The sequence below is a fragment of the Gavialis gangeticus genome, unplaced genomic scaffold, assembly GCF_001723915.1.
Source record: "Gavialis gangeticus isolate Ggan-Ray unplaced genomic scaffold, GavGan_comp1, whole genome shotgun sequence".
In the NCBI taxonomy this organism is placed as follows: Eukaryota; Metazoa; Chordata; order Crocodylia; family Gavialidae; genus Gavialis; species Gavialis gangeticus.
In genome coordinates, this window is record NW_017728992.1 from 57,401,075 (window position 1) to 57,419,029 (window position 17,955).

General features: G+C 41.2%; 1 protein-coding gene across 4 annotated transcripts in view; it reads left to right on the forward strand.

The window, feature by feature from the left end:
• Positions 1-17,955, forward strand: part of ATXN1 (ataxin 1) — a 338,219-nt gene that overhangs the window by 79,335 nt on the left and 240,929 nt on the right. For all 4 annotated transcript variants that reach the window (XM_019522954.1, XM_019522947.1, XM_019522959.1 and 1 more), the window contains exon 3: positions 15,532-15,652. The gene's annotated coding sequence lies outside the window, so the exon portion shown is untranslated. The remainder of the gene's footprint in view (positions 1-15,531; positions 15,653-17,955) is intronic.

Genomic DNA, 17,955 nt, shown 5'->3' on the forward strand with positions numbered 1-17,955 from the left:
CCACTTCTCTTGGAAGTTGGTTCCAGATCCTAGCCTCCCTGACCGTGAAGTAGCGCCTCCTGATATCTAGCCTAAACCTACCCTCTGCCAGCTTGTGACCGTTATTCCTGGTCACTCCTGACAGTGCTCGGGGGAACAGGGACTCCCCCAGTGTGTGTGTGTGTGTGTGTGTGTGTGTGTGTTCGTGTTATATATACAGCATCTAGCATAAGCTTTTCTTCAGACACCTTAAACCACATTTAAAGCCTGCGGACCCATGCTCCCATGCACCTGCCCGCCGTCCTTTCTCTAACCAATTGCAGTGTCTTCTTAGTCCTAGCCCCAGTCTTGGGGTTTACATTCTCAGTGGCGTTGGGAGACTCTGCCATTGTTCTGAGTTCTCCAAGGTAGAAAAGAAGCTGAAAGGGTGACAGAAAGTGAAAATGTAAATGAGTGGAAGTTTGGAAGACAATGTGTCGAGATGGGTGGGGGGAGGTGGGGAATGTGTGAAGATATGTAAATGGTCAGCTTCAGGCAGGTACCTGGTGAAATCAGATGTCAGGCTGGTTATAATGTGTCATAAATCCAGTGTCTATATTAAGTCCATGATTTTTTGTATCTTGTAGATTTATGAAGTGAATTTCATAGGCTTGTCTGTGAAAGGGGTTTTGTAAATTCCCTTTAAGGATTAGAACTGAGAGATTAAAGAGGGAGTGATTGTTTTGTGAGAAGTGTACACCCATAGGTAATTAGATATTTTTGTCTTTGATGGATTTTAGGTGTGCGTTCATTCTGGTATGCAGTTGTCTGGTTTCTCCTACATATTTTCCATCAGGGCATTTGGTGCACTAGATGAGATATATTACATATTGAGATGTAAGTGTAAGATCCAGGAATAGTGATGGTTCTGGTTTGGGGTGTAGTTGTGGCACTGGTGGAGATGTGTTGGCAGGTTTTACATTTCTTATTCTGGCATGGTCTGGATCCATTTGATGTGGTTTGGGTCATAGGGAGTTTGCTTCTTTTGGTGAGGTTAGTGAGTTACGGTGCTTGTTTAAAGGCTAAGATGGGTGGTTCTGGAAAGATCTCTTTAAGAATTGGGTTGTCTTTTAGTCTGGGTTGCAGTTGTTTCAGCATTTTCTGTATAGGTTCCAAGGAAGGATGGTATGTCATAACAAATGGTGTGCAGTTCAGGAGGGATTTTCTTTTTGTACTGCAGCAATTCTTCATGGTATCTGGGTGGATGGTTAAAAAGACAACTTTTTATCATCTTTTTAAAAATAGAAACAGACCCCCTGCCTCAATGGCTGTATGAATAGTAGACCTAGCAGAGGGAGGCTTTTGCTGAAATCTAAATTAGTTGGTCAAATTATAGATCAGAGAAAATAGAGGTTATAAAACAAATGTTGATAGTCCCTAACTATTACAGTATGTTCAGAAACCAGTGTATAAAAAGGCATAAATATATAGGCAGCATGACTGAAATACAACTTTTATATAAAACCAAGATTATAAGGATTTGTACCAGGAACTCCTTGGGATTAGAAGAACTGATCCATCAGGCAGTATGTCCTGTTTCGGCGTATGTCCTGGAGTGCTGCCTGCAGATTCTTCACATGCAAGTATTGTGGTAGTTTTTAGCCACTGGATCCACATCTCTTGCTCCATACAGGCCTATTACGGATCAAGGATTGACCTTTTCCACATCACTAGGGCTTGTAGAACCCCACTCTCTGGAGCTGTCAAGCTCAGCAAATGTCTAGGTTTGGATTTGTGGAGGACATAAATGGGGGACATTGTTTTGTATGAGACTCTGTCCTGTGCAGTTGTCCAAGATAAAGTACCTTTTAATCCTCCAAACAAACCTTAAGTGGTGTATATGTCTTGTGTTGACTTTCTGCATGAGTTGCAGCCTTAAGTGAATTTCTCCACATATGAATAGGCCTAGTGTAGCAGGTTAACAGAGCAAATTGTTTGTTTTAGGTATGAAATTGTTTTATAACTCATTTATGAAAGTTATGTAAATCTGTGAACTCTTGTGGAGCATTGGATAGTAAGAATCTTGCATGTATAGCTTCCGAATTTTTTCTTTTACTTCTGTTTTGCTAGGAGATTTATTGCTGTTTTCATAGAGAGGATGGCATTGCTGTAAGTTTTTGGATTTGTCGCGGCATGCATTTGAAGCTGAAGGGAATTAAAGTGTGACCAGCTGGGCAGTGATTCATGAAGGGAGATTCCACAAGACCAACTCAGGTAGATTGTCATTCAGAAATAGAACTGACAGCTGTGGGCCTAGTTATATTAAGCTATCCCAGTCTAAGGGTTGGAGAGTGTTCTAAAAAGCATGGAGTACACATTCCCATATTTCAGAAGGCAGGCCTGTGGTTAAACTGCCATTGCTTCGTTGAACAGGGCAACATCAAAGACAATGTGGAGGAAGTGAAAGAGAAAGACAGAGAGTGGCTTTTAAAATAAGATTTGGGTCAGAAGCGTGAATGGTTCACATCTGCTGGGAAGTGATTCTTAGGTGAGGTAAATACAAGCCTAAAGATTATATACTGGGGCAGCCCTTTCTTTTCTGTCCCCATCTTCTGGTCCTTCTCCCCTTTCATGCAAACTTGGAACTAATCGATGCAAGTACACTGATTCCAAGCTTGGGACATGTTTTATTCTTCACAGTATGGACTGCTGTGCAGGGCAAGTTTTGACTATCAAAATTACTATTTGATAGTAATGTTTTATACTGTGCTGACATTTAGGGCTGGGCTCTGCTTGTCTTGGGTGTGCTGTATGAACTTGCAAAGTTATGTAATTGAAGTTACTTCAGTTTACTGTCATATAATGAATGATTAATGGTATAATTTATATTTTCAAGATACATAAACAACTCAGCATAATCAAGTGATGCAGTTAAATATTTCCAGGAGACAAGGCAGAGTGCTAGGACAGAAAATGGGACTTCTTTTATATAGTGTTGGCTTGTATTTTTTTCATATATATGAGCTTTTCCATGCCAAGTTCCAGTAATAATTGGCAGCTGCTATATTGTCCTGAAAAAAGATGCTTCAAGTACTTGAAACTGTCAGTAGGAGTAAAAGAAGTGAAGTTTGTATTCCAAGGTAACTTTGTGGCTAAGTGGCATCATTTCCTGCCCTGGCTTCTTGTTCCTTGAAATAGTGGAAGCTTGGAAAGCAAAGAAGACAACATTATCAGAAGGTTAGGGTAAGGAGTTAATAGCAGTTCCCCTGACTGGTTAGGTTAACAGTCCTGTTTATGGATTTTTGAACAAGTTAATTTCTAAGGTACCACCCTGCCCTGTCTTCAGCCTGACTACAGGCTAACATCTAACTACCTCTCTCTAATTCTGCTTATATACATGATTAACTTTGCAGATAGATGTGAGTAGTTCCACTCATTTCCTTTAAAATTAAACACAATCATATATTTATGCAGGGTTGGGACTTTTCATAATCCATGTAACAATGTGGCCTGGGTTTGAAGAGATTCCCAGCTGGCCCCCTGCGGAATAAAAGTGAGCAGGTCTCAATGAGATAATGAGGTGGAGAGAATTTCTCCTTGTGTTTGTGCGTGTTTGTGTGTGAGAGGGAGGAAGACAGAGCATTGTCTGCTAAACATATTTGTATCTCATGGTTGTAGCAACTGATGATCCACCAACTTATATGTTGAAGGTATAGATTTTAAGGCTAGGGACAGAAATGAGACACAAACCAGTTGGAGTGATCAGAAACTGGTTTAAACCTGATCACTTCAATCACACAAGAACAGAAGTTCAGTGCACATAAACCTGTTTCAAAATGGCTGAAACTAGTTTAAGATAAATCTGGTTGAATGTAGTAGCAGATTTAACTAATTGAGGTCAAACCAGTTTATGGAACTTCTGTCCCAGACCCCTTCCTGGTTCAAGTTAGATCACAGTCCCCTAGCATCCCAATGTGTTTTGCAGCCCTGTGCTGGACTGTGCTGTCTGATAAAGCAGAGCAGGGCTGGCTCCACCCCTCTGCTCCTGAGCTGGAACTGAGGGCTGGCTGACAGGGTGGTAGAGGTGGGAAACCCAGCTAGGGATGCAGCCTGGCCTTTCTGGTGGGGGCAGAGCTGGATTTTTCTCTGCTGGAGTGGAGGGGGTGGAAGCATGGGACAGTAGGCTCAGGCAGAGCCTCTCCCACTGGCATGAGACCCCGCCTGGAGTCTGCCAGCTGTTCCCCCTGCTTGCTGCTGAAGCAGCAGGGGGCATGGCCAGCAGTAGCCTGGGCACCATCTCAGACTCAGGCAGGGAAGGGTATTAAACCCCCTGCTTCCCCTGTCCCACCAGCATGGGACCCCAGCTGGGGTCTTTTGGATTTTCTCCCCTGCTCGCTGCTTGAGTGGTGGGGGTGTGGTCAGATGTTGGTCCGTGCAGGACTGGGCCAGTGCCTGGCCATGCCCCCCTGCTGCTCAAGTGGTGAGGGAAAGCTGGCCGGCCCCGGCTGAGGTTCCATGCCAGTAGGACAGAGGAGGCAGGGGCGTTTAATCCCCCCTACCTCTCCCCACTTTGCCTGAGGCACTGTCCAGGCCATAGGCTGGCCACACCCCTCGCCGCTCGGGATCAGAGCTGACAAGGGCTGCCTCCCCCCTCCAGGCATACCCTGGCTGGGGTCCCTGCAGGCCAGGGTTTGGATTTAAATCCCCCCCAATCATATTCAGACCTGTCAGGGCCTGGCCATGCCCCACCCCTCCCCGCCAACTCAGCTTCCCTCCAGCCTTCTAACCACTGCAGAAGGGAAGGGAGGGCTCGCTGTAGTGCCCCTGGCTTTTAGTCTGAGTCATTGCAGCCATGTGACTGCATTTCCAGAATCAAAAGTGAATGTCTGTTCACTTGCTTCTTGGGTCAATCTACGCAGGTTAGACTAACCTGCAAAGATGGAATCAATTCAGGCTTGGGCTTTTTGAATGTCTGTATTTAGCCTAAATGGAATGTACTAGTTAAGTCATTTATGAATGTATATAAAATGTAATGTAAAATTGTATAGTGTATATAAAATACAATAAAAGGGATGGATTCTTAAGAGCCACATTGGGGAGGGGCTGTGGAATTTTATTTCATGTCCTTCTCTAATGAATGAGGGTACACACCCAAAGAAACACTTGTACATACAGTCACTTATGTAGATCTGGTTATTTGGATGAAGGGGAAGCAGTTCACTTTCTGACAGTATTTTAATGACAGTTTCTTTTTCTAAAAAATTCTAGAGAAATATGCTTCCCTCCAGTGCAGCAAATTGGGTGAAATGTTATGGTCTGTGTTATGTGGTAGGTCAGAGCAGACATTCATAGTTGTCCTTTCTGTTTTTTTAAATCTTTTAATCTGTGCTCAAGGCCTTAAATTAAATACAAATGGAAGAATGATTCTACTGTATATTGCATTTAAATGTATATGTAGTATAGTGTAAAATATGCATGTCATGACTCAAGCAGGCATCTGTATTTACGGGGATGTATGTGCAAGTATCCTTTTTACTACAATGTCATTTATTTAGAGATAAAGTAATAATGTTAACCTTATTTTATTACTGTGCCAACAAACCACTGCTTGGAATTTTTTTTTTTTTTTTAAATCCATTTTAAACCAGTGAAAGAAATTTGTGCTGCTTAGTTTTGTTGCAGAGTGCCGTGATTATGAAGTGGCTTATTTGAAGCTTAGTTTCGTTTTCTGCAGAACGGTGGCCATGCCAGGGTTTTGCTGTATTTTGCTCCCTTACTGTAGCTACAGAAAAGAAACTTTGAGTGTACATTGGAGAATTCTTTAAAAGGGCTGCAGAGTTTTTAACTTTGTGGTAGTCAGTTTTGGGAAAATGAACCCATATTGGGTGGCTGACATTAGTATAGGAAATATTCTGCAGTTGTGGGAAGTGCTGTGTTGGGCTTGAATAAATCCTGTGCAGATGAGGGTGTGTTCCAGTGAGGCAGTAAGTTCATGTATGCCTATGCATAGATGGATAATACACATACAAAGAAATTCTGAATTAATTTTTTAAGCTATATTAGCCACAACACAGAAAGTTGCACACAACAATAAGCAGCCACAATATGTATTTTCCATAAATCTTGCTCTATTTCTGACGTTGCTACTATCTAACTCATGTTATGAATCACATTAAGAAAAAAACACGTTGTTCAGTGTGTAGGGGAAAAACCCTTATTCACCCCGTCTCCCAAAACCCCCACCAGACACCTACTTGTCCTGTTTCATCTAAACTAAATGCTAATCTATTTTTTGCTACATAGAGTGGCAGATACTTTTTTTCCTGTCTCAAACAGGAAGAATGTTGTCCAAATTTCTATTGCTGAAAGATGTTAGAATCACAAATAATTTACAGTAGAAAATTAAATATGCTAAAGAAATGGATCACTGAAAAGATTACACTTTCATTCCACGTAAATCAGACCTAATATGATTCACACATAAAATGCAATTCACAATAAGTAAAAGTAAAGCCATGCCTCAAACCAACAGAAGAAAGTGAATCTAAACCTACTTCTGCCTGAGTAAAACTGTGCTTTTATATTCATGGAATCAATACTACAGTTTTGAAACAAAAAAATATTTAAAGTTTCAGATCCATTTGGGTTCCTTTTTTTTCAACTCCAGAATTATTTATATTTGTGGCCTTTTTTGGTTGCTTGCTTTCTTGCTTTCTTTTTTTTTTTTTTCTTTCAAAAGGGAGCCTCATTGAGCCTTGGTTACTTATGTACTTCCTATAGTTTTTATCACTATAATGTCCAGGCACGTTAGAGTAATTGTAATACTTCTAGCCTCATCCTATCCCTCTCTGAGTGTGAAGTAATCTTATTCCTACTTTACTGATGGGAAGGCGAGTCATAGAGAGGCTGGCTGTCTTGCCCAGGGTCACACAAGAACACTGTGGCAGAGCAGAGCGTTGTACATGGTACTCCTGAGTTCCATGTTTGAGCCCTAACCACTGGCTCATCCTTTCTTTCTGTGTGGTTGTAGTTATTAGTGGATGGAAAATTACATGCAGACATGGAGTTATTAAAAATGCAGGCCTTTAGAGCTCAGTATTTCCAATGGTTCTTAAAAAATATCAGACAGTGAAATACAGCACAAAGTAGCACTCATAAAAATAAACCTTGTAAGAATAATTTATGTCACAGATGAACTATCCAGAAAAAAGCGTCTTTGTAATATAAACAAGCTAAACCTCACTTTAGTTTTAAACTGTCATACAAACAGAGGATTGGTATTTATAGCAAACTCTCAGTTGCCTTAGGTCTTTTTCATTCATGTCAGGGGACTGCTTGCAATTGTTAATGCAAAGAAACTGTGGATTATACCCACTTTGCCTTTTCCTGTGTTCACAGTGGGATAAATTCATTCCCATGTCTCAGGCTAGTCGAAGGTTTGATGAAATTTGGGAAGGGATCAGTTTTGAAACTAAATTATTACAAGACAGTTTATATAAAAAGGGATTAAAGGAACACAAATTAAAAATTGCATTTTGTTTGAAAAAAATTGCTGATTAGCTTTGCAAGTGATACCTAAGATTTACTGTTACTGGAAGAATTAGAGAGGGAAAAGTGGGTTTTTTTTTTCTTATTTATCTTCTGCTTTTCATACTATTTGGCGTATAGCCTGTTTTCACTGTTTCCCCTGTTTAGGCAGTGAATTTCCCTTGCTTGTGTGCCTCTTCCATATAACAAAGAAGAAAGAAAAAAGGTTTTAAAAAGATAAGTAAATATGGTTGTAAAGATTACAAAATTTGGGACAGGTACATTACCCAAAAGGCTGTTCGTTATTGTTGTTAACGAGATATTACTAATAATACAGTGTCGTAAATGCATGTGACAACTAACAGAGTATATTCTGTCCCCCCTGAGAGAGGGAATGTAACCCTATGGAATAAGAGGTTGGGTGGAAAGGTGTATAATAGGTTCTGTGGTTATATTAATAAAACACATATCTCAGATGCTTCATAATTTTTCTTCCTTTTTCTTTGTAAGGTGAAGGGAAGATTGGTGTAAGTAGGCTTGAAAGAAGAAAGCATATTTGGGAGAAGTTTGAAGGAGAGCTTCCATTAGGAGAGCCAAAGATGTCTTCTTGTATGACTTAAACAGAGCAAAGTGCACTTTAGATGATTGACAAAAAGCAGCCTGGGTGTAGCAAAGCACTTAAGTTTGTGCTTGACTTAAATATTTCTAGTTACCCCCTTAGAGTCAGTGTTGATTTGCTTTTTGTTAGGAATGTATTGGAGTACCTTGGTGAATTAAGATGAAATAGTAAGATACGTTTAAAGACCTCCTATCCAAATAGTGTGGTCTTTTCTTCTTGTGCTTGGAGAAAAGAAAAGAGAATATATTATAAAGAGCATATATTATAGATATGCTCCTATAAAGTACTGGGAAGCGTTGTTGTTAGGATTTGGCACCATGCTACTACCCATCTTCTAAAAGCATGTAATGTTACCCCAATAGACTTGGTGTGAGAACCTGTCTGACAACCATGACAGACTGTAGTTTCTGGATACAAGAGTCAGTAGCTCACAGAGTTCACTACCAAGCTGCATTACATGTTGGTGCACTCATGATAGTGATTCATGCTGGAGAAAAGAAAGTGGATGAGGGAATAACTGAATACCAAACACCATTGCAAATCTCAATGGTATTGCTTAGAAAGCAGGTTTACATGAGAGCTTATTTTTTTCTGTATCCTGTCTCCTCTTGATAAAAGGGAGTGGATTTGGCTGCAGTAGTGTTTTTACACCTCACCAATTCTCTTTCCACCCAGGTGAAGAAAGACATTTGTTTCTCTGAATTAAGATTTTCATTACGGATCTCTAAAAGCAAGCCATTCATTTGCAACTGGTTCTGCTGCCCAGATAACATTTGGTTGGAAGTTAATAAATCCTGGAAGCAACAGAAAGTTTAGGGTTTGGGCTCTGCTGTCTCCTCTAAACAGAGATGCTATGCAGTGTTTCTGTTGAAATTCCCCCTTTTCTACAGTATATAGCAAACCTTCACTGGGCAGTTATCTTTCAATAAACAAACGCAGCTCAAAATCAAATTGAACATAGCCAGATTATAGTTAGGCTGGAATTTAAGGTTACCCTTAAATATTGGGTAACCCTTTTGTGAAGCAGGAAGCAAAAGAAAGAAAAAATTTGGAACTAATATACTATGGAAATTGCCTTAATTGCTTCAAAAGCCAAGCATCTTAATTTTTCCAGAGGCTTTGTATTTTAAGTACGAAAAGCATAGACAAATTCCACATACCTTAGAACTCCTGAGAGTGGCTGGGACCAGATCCTGAGGCACACCACTTGGGACATGCCTCTGCAAATACAGGAACCCCAGGTTTCCCGTTGCAGACAGTGGATTTCTTGGGCACATGTCTGTGCAACTGGGAAGATGTCCCTGAAAACAGAGATGTGCAAGAATCCAAATGGGGAACCTAGGCAGGTGCTCCTGAGGTCTCAGTGGCCCATTACTACTGCATGCTCTGGGAATGGGAATTCTGGCGTGCACAGGTTTGGGCCCCTGGAAGTGCCTTCCTGGGGCAGGTGGAGAGCATGGACACCTCTGCCCGCACTCTCCCACTTTAAAGGAAACAGATGTCTGCTGCAAAATTGCAGCACAAATCCATGCCACCTATGTTGTGGCCACAAATTTTGGCTAGGTGTGGCATGACAAGGGGCAAAATGTTTACAGCCTCTCTAACATCTTCATGTGCTTACTTCAGATGATTATACATTTTAAAAATATATTATCAACCATTTTTCATTTACATATTCATGTTTTAAAAAAGAACCGTATCTCCTGGGACAGAATGTTGAGATAGGCGGTTAGGAAATGAAAACTCATCTGTTCCCATATTGGTGCTCACTCTGCCTTGCCCCTCAGGGAATGGACCTTCAATCAGTTCAGCAGTAGCTCTAGTCATGAAGGGTAAACTGGCATGATGAGAACTCGGATTTGCAATGTAGTGGCTCTTTCCCCAGTAAATGTTCAGATGTCCATGCTCTGAAGTGTCTAGACAGGCAAGGTTGGATGATTGAGCTTATCCAACACCACCTCAAATGTGCAAGTACAGCCTTCGGATGCCTGAGGAAACGGGTGTTCAAAGATCACAGCATCGGATCTGAAACCAAGCTCATGGTTTATCAAGCAGTTGTGATTTTTACCTTACTGTTTGGAGCTGAGATGTGGACAAGGTACAGGAGATACCTCAAATCATTGGAGAAGTACCATTAATCTTGCCTGCGGAAGGTCCTTTGAATGCAGTGGGAAGATAGATGCATCAATATTAGCATCCTCTTGCAAGCAAACACCATGAGAATTGAGGTGATGATTATCCAACATTAACTTTGCTGGGCTGACCACATCATCCAGATGTCTGACTCCAGACTCCTGAAGCTCAGTCAAGGCATACACTCAAGAGGAGAGCAGAGAAAGCGTTTCAAAGGCATCCTCAAGGCCAACTTGAAAAAATGAAACATTGATATCAACTTGTGGGAGATTATCGCCCAGGACTACTCCAAATGGAGGAACAGTCCACTGCAATGTTCTTAGTACTTTGAAGCCTTATGATGACAACAGGAGACGGAAAAGTAGGAGTGGCAGAAACAGCGTGTCATGGACCAAATCAAGAATTCAGAGCTACTCACCCCACACAGATGCATGTGCCTGCATTGCAGCAGAGTCTGTTGATCCCACATCGGCCTCCTTATCCATCTTCAGACCCACAGATAAGACAATCATGGAAGACAGTCATCTTTGACTGTGAGGAATTGCCCGAGACAGGCAGGGCATTCAAAAATAAAGGCTCGTTCACGTCATCATCGTCCACTGCCACCAACTGAGGAGTGCCTTTGAAAAATAAAATCACTTCCTCAGCACAAAGAGGAACATGGTGCAGAACTGGCTTGCTATGCCCTATTAAAATGATGAGCAAGGAGCTACCCTTGCTAGATTAAGGGACAACTGTAGTATGCTTGGGCCTAGGGCCACTGGTACAGAAGCCATGCACTAAGGTCAGAATTTTAGTGATAAAAAAACCATGATGTGTTAGTCTTTATGTTTGCAAAGCAGTAATATAAAAATAGAGTGTAACAGATGTGGTAAGTGTGCAGATCAACTTCGGCTCAAGGGAGGGCAACAGAAACCACTGAAGTCAGAGAAGAAGCCAGTTAAGCCCCTGTATACCACTAGAGCAGAGGAGGCCAGAGGCCATAACAGTGCTTGGGCAAGGGAACAGGGGCCCCACAATTGCCAGGGGAGGAAGCATGGTGTCAACAGTTCTTCATCCTCCATTGTTATCGGTGCTACTTTTAAGTGACCCCCATGTGGGAGTATATTGAAGGGTCCTTGTTGCCATAAACTGTCCCTGCCTCCATCTTGATGCATGTCTGAATAGAACCATGCATGGCCTGTTCCTGTCCTGCCCAGTTGTGGGGCTAGTAAGGAATTTGGCAGTTCCAGATGTGCTCACCTCTTCTTATCTCCCACTGCACAGAGAAAGGGGATAGCGATCTACCTAGTATGAGAACACTGGGAAGCACTCTCAATATCCTCTCCTCCCCCACCTCCACGGCATTCATATGAGGGAGGCATAATCCAGCTCTTCCTGTGTAGTTTGTCCTGGGGTTTAATTCTTTCTTTCTTGATTCTTTGTTTCCATTGCTGTGGTTTTCTTTGGTTTTGATCACAGTCAGACATGTTAAAGCAATTAAATACAAATTGACTGGGATGGAAAACTAGCTTGGTCAGTTCAGCCCAGACAGCATCCTGAGAGAGACGTAAGTCTGAACTGAGACAGAAGAAAGATTCTCTGAGTTGCCAGTTCAAGTTATTTTATTATGAGACTTAAAATATGTGTTTGGGACAATTAGTTCCTAAACTGTAATAATGGAGACAAATTTGAAAACATGACCCAAGTGCACCAGAAAAGAATCAAAAGCTAGAGGGAAAAGAAAAAATGAAGCTTCTTCCCCACCCCTTCTCGTAAAAGTCTCTTGACATTTAAGCCGTATCTCATGAATTTGAGGGAGGCAGCTACTGATCATTTTTGAGTTTCTGGGGTTGGCAATACCATATATCTGATGTGTTTGTGATATCAAAGTATCCTGGCTGGGTTGAAGCTCAGGGAGTTACTGCAGTATGTGTGAAAACAGACCCAAATTCTCTAACTTTGTTTTAGACATATCACTGAAAAAGGTACTTTTTGATAAATGTGCTTCTTTGTTTGACTGTGCTGGGGAGCTGGGCAAGCAGGGTGCATCCAACTCAATGGAACAGGGAGAGGCAGAGAACACAGATTGCTCCTTCCCTTTGTTTTCAGATGCACCTATTGCACCAACAGGGGGAACAGAGAGAGGAGCTGAAGTCCTGGATGGAGCAGGCTTGAACCAGCCTAAAGGATAATACAGCCTGAATAGCTCCCTATTCATTAGGAAATCCTGGGAGAAAAGTGCTCATAAACGCAGGGCTTTGCCTTAGTAGCACAGTCAAGCTCATAAATTTTATAGAAAAATCAAGTAATTTAGAACTGTATTTGCAAATTTGCTAAAATGCATATTTGCAGAATCTAGCAGATGTGCCCACAGGTGACTATCAGCGCATACAACTCACATGATTACATGTTCACACTGGGAGATTAACCGTGACTTAGGTTGCCCAGTGTGCATAAACAAATTTCATTTACACATAGAAATGTAGTCTGAGAGCAGGTGGTGGCTGCAGTGAGAACACATGAATGTTTACAGGCATGCCACTCCTTTCTGATTTTGATACTTGGCTCACAAGATTATGATGTGGCAAAAATGAGAGGACCAGTTTAGACTATTTTGCTTTACACTTTGAAATGTGAGATTGCATAAATCGATTGTGATTCTCCTTTTTAGAAATCTGAAATAATTTTTTCCATTACAGTTATGGGGGGGGTTGCAATTGACAGACTCAGATTTGTCACTCCTTTTTCAGTAAGTTAAACAGATCATGTGAAGTGTACAGCAATTTAATATATGCTACTTTAGATAGTAAAAAACATATTACAAAGGGCCTTGTTTCAGCAGCTGTAAAGCCATTCCGTGACCACAGTGAAATTTTCAGCCTCCCGCATTTGCTTAAAGCTCAGAGTAAGGCAGCAGGGCTATAAAAGTAGTATAGCCCAGCGAGCAGCATTGCTGCTTTTATTTTCTAGGAGACAGATTGTCTGATAGCTTTTTTGTGTAGTACCCTACACATTTTGATTTCAGTGAGCTGCTCTGTGGAGTAGAGTATTAATTTGACAAGGAGGTGCATCACTTACCTGTTTACTTACCTAGCCTACTTTATCATGATATCTGTGAAGTAAGAAAGTACTGTTCTCTGGTGATGATCTGTAGCACAGAGTGATTAAAGTTAATATTTAAAAAGTGACTTAAGAGCCTAAGACCTGTTTTAAGAGTCCAAGTATCATTTAGAGCAGTGGTTCCCAGCCTTTTTTTTTCCTGAGGACTGGCATGGGAGTGGGACTGGGCACACGGAGCCAGTGGCCTCCCTCCCGGGAATGTCACTGCCAGCAGCAGAAGCTGCTCATCCAGGTGGACAGACAGGGGTCCAAGCGGGGGGCTTGTGCCACGACCCAGTAGCCAACCCTTCGTGGCCTGGTACCTGGCTGCGGCCCTGTGGTTGGGAACCTCAGATCTAAAGCCACTTAGGAACTCCTGAAAATGGATCTGTAGGAGAGCAGTGAATCTGGCCCAAAGCTTAACACTATTTCTTTTTTAAAAATAAAATTAAAAAGGACAAAAGTAAAAGCAAGAATACAAGGGTCATGTTTTGCTTCTGATCTTTACATTCAACCCTCCACCCCTCACAACATGAAGAATTTGAAAAAAACAGAAACCCAGGAGTTCAAAGTAAAGGCTGGTGCTCAGTAACTTATACCCATTGTATTTCTTTGAGGTGGGTGAGTCATAGGCATCTAGTCCTCCTTAGCTTTGAACTTCAAGCCTTGTCTGGATTTTTCACTGCTTTCAAGGATCTCTTGCTCCCACAAGTCACTAGAAGTGGGTGGGCTTGGCTATGTAGGCCTTGCTCATATTGAGTGTGAATAGTCCCATTGAAATCTGTGGAATCAGTCATGTAAGTGCTTACCAACATGAGTAAGAAATGTGCAAACAAAACCAATGGCAGCAGGAACAGGTTACAGTTAAACACCAAGATGTGGGGTTTTGGTAAATAATGCAAATAGCTGTGAGGAGCAGTAAAGCCATATGGAATATCTCAGCAGCTATTAAGGGGACCAAGGTAAGGGGTTCTAGGACGTTTACCCTCTTATGCATGTCAGTCTTTCTTCTCAGTTTCTTCGTGCAATTGGATATGTAAAATGTTTTTGAATCTATGACCATGTTTGGAAAAGCTGCTTTTTTTTGTATTGTCTGAGGTATATACAGCCACAGAGAGCCATAGATAATGATTCCTCTTCTTAATTAAAAAGGCAATGGAAAAATTATTCAGATTTGCCTGTCTGACATAACTGAGAGAAAAGCAAGCAAACAATTTGGCTTAAATGCACGTAAAGTTAATTTTTAGCCTTGGTCATGTTGTAAAACCTCATTGATTTCAGTGGACGTTGCACAGGTGTAAATGAGGCATGAATTTGGTTCCCAGGTTTGATAATTATTTGCCCTAAAATTCTTTATAAAACTGTAACCAACATGTCTGGAGTCCAGAAGCAAATGTGATAGGATGGTCTCAAAAGGAAAGTGAACTCCTTGCTGGCTGAGAGCACACATTTAATGTAGCAAGGATGGTTTTCCTACTGATACAGCTTAGCGTTTAGGCTTTACATACTGGGTGACATTCATCTCTGTGGTAAATGAAACCAGTCGTTTTACTACATGCTGCATGGGGAACTAGCATGCTGATGTAACACTTAAAAATTTGTTTTAAATTCAGAAACATTTATACCTTTCTAATGACAATGGAAGATACTAGAATTGGGTTGTATCAGAGACTCATCAGTTTCCCTTACTCTCACTTTACTCTTTCTCCCTCTTTCCTTCCTTGGCCATTCTGCATATATAAACTATTGTTGCTTGTGTTTGTTAACTAAGCTGATATTTTCCTTATATCAGTATTAGAAAAAGATGAATACGGCAAGTCTGGACTGTGTTAGTTGCACAATAATAATAACAGTACCTTATCAGTACCTAATGTAACAGTTGTTACTTAACATAATTAATGTTTTTGATTTTCATCTAAGGTGATTGCTCCCTTTCTCTGTGCTCTCTTGAACCAGGTACTTCTTGGGTCATTCTTAAAGAAATGATCATACTTGTATAGCAGATATGTGATAAAAAATGTTTTAAAGTGGTCTAAAACATTATTGAAAAGTATCGTCTGTTGAGCCATCATCAAGGCTCCTTCTGCTCTCTGTACTTGTTTAAGATAATAAATATACATTGGAGAGAGGTCAGGGATTTGCCCTGGGCCACACACCAACCACTGAAAATGACGTTTTCATTCTGAATGATTCTTGTTTTATTTTTATTAAAGATCCTGGAGAACAGTGCAAGAGTTTTAATGCAAGACATCAGAAAAAAAACTCTGCAACATCTCATGTGAGGAGAAGAAAGGAGACTTATGATTGTGTCTTGAAACACTCTCATGATTTGAGGTAAGTGATGCTGCAGATTCTGTCGCAAGTTAGATTGTAATTCGTCATTATTTACTTTTGAGTTGCATAATATCTTTTTTTAATCTACCTTGATATTTTCTCAGACAAACAGCACATGTACAGATGCATGCACATGTAATTTTGGTGGCAAACACTGAGAAAACAGTACAAATGTGTAGTGCATTTGTCTTGCTAAGATTAACCAGCTGAGGTCCAGCCTAGCAAATGCTTACACCCATTCACTTTTTGCAGGTTAGTTCCATTGAAATTAATAAGACTTCCTACCTATTTAAAGATAAGCTTACGTCTAAGTATTTGCAGATTCAGGGACCAGGTAATTATATTTTATGATCTTTTCTAAAGAAAACTATTGTATAAAATAGTAGAATAAATGGCTATACATTGTCTTACCATGAGTAGTGGCATGAGTCATCCCATTTTACAGCAGTCTCCAGGAGTATTTTTGTGTTAAATAGGCGACTTTCAATTTTATGTTGTAAAATGTCAACTGGAATATCAAACTTATTAAAATGATCTGTAAGTTCTGTGTTAGCTTTATTATTGGAGCTCGTTGAACCGCATCACCAGTGAAATTCTGAATTTGTGTAGGTAAAAGAATCAGTAAACTCTCCCTTTCTGAACTAGATCTGTGAATGGCACTTGGATTTTTGAATAGCAACAGCACAAGTAATTCTGTGACTCAGACTGTATTATGGTGTTTTAATTTAATATTTTTAATAGAGACAACTAATTATGAATTTCTGTGAAGAGCGTCACCTTTCCTATTATTCGTCATTTCCATTTTTGCTCTTGTTTGAGTGGATTGACCTTTTACGGGTTTTTTTCTGTATCAAGCAAGGAAAGAAATGTGTGGTGGTTGTAATACTAACCACTGAAAAATATGAATGTAAATATAAAATATATATATCGTATCAGCCTGAATATCAACATCAACCCATTTATTCTTTTCCCTCTGCAAGTGTTTTGGAAGAAAAAAATTACTGTAAGAAACCTGTGCAGGCAAAGGCCTAGACCAACAGTTCTTAATCTGTTGGCTTTGTGGGCCAGGTGAGTGGTGCAGGTCTGGTCCACAGGCTGGATTAGGCCCTGTACTGCCTCTATCCGGCCCCACACACTTGAATAGGGCCCCAAGCATCCTTGGCTAGCCCCCTGTGCCACTTTCAAGCCCTGAACTAGTTCTGTGTGCTGGGATTGGGCTCTGGGGTCCCATGTGCTGGGTTTGGACCCTGCATGCCTGACCTAGCACACAGGGCCTGGGGCTCCCCACAGGTCCAGAAATTTGTTAGTAGGGGGAGCGGTGTCACTCTGATGCTAAATTTTTGGACCCATGGAGAGGTTCTCAGGCTGGATGACAAGCTGCTGGGGGAAGGATCTGGCCTCTAGGCCAGTGATTGAGCACCCCTGGCCTAGATAAATTAGCTTATTCTTCTGTCATGAAGAAATGGCTAATCATGGCACAGAAGGGGGAAGGAATGTGATTTCAAGATTGTGCAGAGTATGAGACCCAGGGAATCCCTTGCAGATCTTGGTGCATTCCAGTAGAATGCCTGCATCCTCATAAATTTTATCATGATATCCTCTTTCCTTGAGCAGCATGACTGCCTCAGTGGTCAGGGTACCTCCAATATCTCTTGAGCATTAACTGTTCCCAGTGGGAAAGTAAAGGCCATGGAGCTGAAGTTCACTCTTCAGGAAGCACCGTTAGCATTTGTAGGGATTTTCAGTGCACCACAACACTGCACAGAGCTACTGCTCAGCTCTGAGCATGGCTTCATTTGGCCTTGCTCCTCAGTATCCCACAGTAGAGGGTCTACACTCATCTTAGAGAAGGGGTAAAACATATCAGGTGCCTCCTCCCCCTTCCCCCCCCACTTTCACACTGCTTGCACAAATTTGGCTGGGACTTGCACTCATTTGTTTCCCTCCTTGCTTCACAACACTGGAGACTGTAAGAAGTCTGTGAAAACTGATTGTGATTTGCTTGAGAGGAATGATGCCAATGATTCTTTTGCAATCAGTAGAATTAGAGCAGGGGCTGAAATATTTTCTTTCTGGTTGGTGGACTAAGGCCATGGTTTGAAAAATAAAGATATTCTCGAAAGCATTTGTGTTAATTACTCCATTTTTAGAAGTCTTAGTAAACTACTGAAGATTATTTTTCTATATTTGCATTTCTTGAGTTAGAGGTTGCAACCCCAAGTAGGGGCTCAGTGTCCCTTCATTGGGGTCATGGGCATTCTTACTTCTGTCAGTCCAGTGGGGGGTGGGGTTGTGAAGTAGTT